A 2,500-nucleotide genomic window follows, 5' to 3' on the forward strand; every position below is an offset into this window, starting at 1 on the left:
TAATAACCATTGTATGATAAATTTGGAAAGGCCCTCGCAAATGAAATTTACTATGGCGGAAACGTTATTTTAGTCGCGAAATATTTTTCCTTTTGTGCGCACCAGCAACATTTGTCGCGGACGCAAAATTTGCTTCCGGGGGGTAAAAATGTTTCTATTGAAATTGTTAGAATTGTTTTTCTTCTTCTGTCGATATTTCCAGGTTATTAGATGCACGCTGATTTCAATAAGCGTCACGAAGTGTCCCCTGGCTCTTCTCGTCCAACTCTATGGGAATACCGACAATTTACGTCTCAATGTCTTCTCCAAATGCTGCCCTTTAAGTAAAGATTAACTGATGCATTTACCCAAAGCTAAAACCAACGCTAACCTTTCCCCGTACCTTATTGTTGAAAATGATAGGTAGCAAATGCTTAGACTTAAACGGACAATTCGTGTTGGATGTCAAAATTGGGCGTGCATCTAATTATGGTCAAACCTGGACATACCCGGAAGTCAGGTTAAAAGTGCTTTCTTTCTCTTTCAAAGACGGTGGTTGGTAATGTGATAACAATAATGGCAAAAAAGAGGTGCGAAAAGAGATGAGGCTTCATAGTTCTTTTTCAATATATTAAAATTCAGTTTGACAGTGAGGCAGTGAGGCCAAACACAAAGGAAAGTGGACGTTACGTAAATATTTTTCACATTCATTCTAACGTGTTCCTATTGCTTTTGTCCTCACTGCCTCACTATCAAGCTGAATATTTGATATTTCGAAAATAGCCTATTGACGATCAAAAAATAAAAGCCTGTTGGCTCTGCAAGCACACCGTGCTCGTCGGTTTTATATGTCAATTCTACACTTTTCTTAACAAAACTGACAATCACACCACGAAACCAGAAACTTCAGACGACAGCATTTTGTGAAGAATGTCAGCACCACTGGTGAGATTGTAGATTTTCTCAGAACATTACAGAGTTTTCGTCAAGGGCAGTTGTCTGATAAGTTCTTTTGTCAAAGTCCCACATTTACCATGTATAAAATCCGTGGAGAAGGACTTTGAATAATTTCAGCTGCATGCTTTAAACTAGGCCGAGTGCATAATCAACCGTAGGTAAAATGAGGATCACCACTTCAACCTACGTAAAAACAGATTCAACCTGAGACCGGATTTGACTGACGATAACCATACATTTTCTTTATTGACAATATAACAATGGCAAAAATGTAACTGTTCGTAAGTAGTTATAGAAATCATTTTGATTTATAATAACATTTCCTTTCCAAGTTTGTTAAATTGACAATTTTTAAACGAACTTCGTTTGTTTCATCAATTTCGATTGGCAAATGATGATTCTTAATTTCGTCACCCCTGCATAAGAAGCAAAAGTCATAAAGGGTGTATTCTGTACATGGAATTACACAGGGTGTATACAAATTTCTCTCTGTTTTAATTTATAGGATCATATAGGCCCTCATGCACAGAAATTTTTTTGCCTGGCCCTGCCAAGGGACTCATCAGAGACCTTTATTCATTTGCAATTTGTTAAATGAGCGTGTTTAGGGTCTTCTAGGCCTTCAAATAGTAATGGCAATCTAGCACCATATCATTTGAAATGAATGCTAGCAGGAGTTCAAACGCGTTGTTTGAGGAATTGGCTGCAATGAAAGGTCTCTGGTAACTCTGTTGGCACGGCCGAAATCGGATATTTCGTGACGCCCTTCGACGAAACGTTGAGGTATAAACGTACAAAGCTTCAGTTGATTTTCACTGCACTTGTGTGCTTACCATTTTTGGGCGTGCAGATGAAAAAGAATTTCTTATAAATCTGAGAAACAGGTCATTGAAATACACCATAATTTTAAAGCATTTTACCTTGGATTTGTAAAAGGCTGGCTTGTCTCTGAGGTGCTCTTGACCCAAGAAAGGATGCAAAATAGTATTGTAAATGTACTAGACGGAAATGAAATGATACACTCTTGATTCTCTCAGGAAATTGTAATACATTGATTGGTTGCTTAAGTAGGAGTTTTCAATCATACATCATTTCATTAAAATTCCATGCACACGCGGTCTTATGCTGTGAACTTGTTCAATTTAGTCACATACAGGCATATCTTGTCTTTCCACCCGTAAGTCTATTGTGTTTATTTGGGCTGGCTTGTGATATATTCTTACCTTCAATTCCCAACCCGTTTTTCAACTAATATTTCGGCTCGCCTTTTCAGGTGGGATAAAATCGTCTCTGCCTTCCCGGCAGGCGATCTTCAAAGCAGTGCTTTCTTATCCATAACCCCACGTCAATATTTTCTCGAATATACCCATCTATATAAAAACCTCGAATCTCGTACAGCGTTGTAGCAGAAGATCGTCTTCGGCTGCTCGACTTGTCAAGAGAAATCTGCAGTTTTTCTACGTTTATCTCCTAATCAATCACTGATGAACTCACTTCGTCAGATTCTTGTTCTCAATTGAATTTTTCAATTTAATCTACTTTTTTTATGCATCGAGAATGCCAT

The 2,500-nt window shown here is 38.0% G+C and overlaps 1 protein-coding gene across 1 annotated transcript in view; it reads right to left on the minus strand.

The window, feature by feature from the left end:
• LOC138041104 (uncharacterized) overlaps positions 1–1,986 on the minus strand; it is an 11,340-nt gene extending 9,354 nt beyond the window's left edge. The window contains exon 1 of the mRNA XM_068886871.1: positions 1,857–1,986. The gene's annotated coding sequence lies outside the window, so the exon portion shown is untranslated. The remainder of the gene's footprint in view (positions 1–1,856) is intronic.
• Positions 1,987–2,500: the final 514 nt, after the last annotated feature.

Source organism: Montipora capricornis, chromosome 3, assembly GCF_036669925.1.
Source record: "Montipora capricornis isolate CH-2021 chromosome 3, ASM3666992v2, whole genome shotgun sequence".
Lineage (NCBI taxonomy): Eukaryota > Metazoa > Cnidaria > Anthozoa > Scleractinia > Acroporidae > Montipora > Montipora capricornis.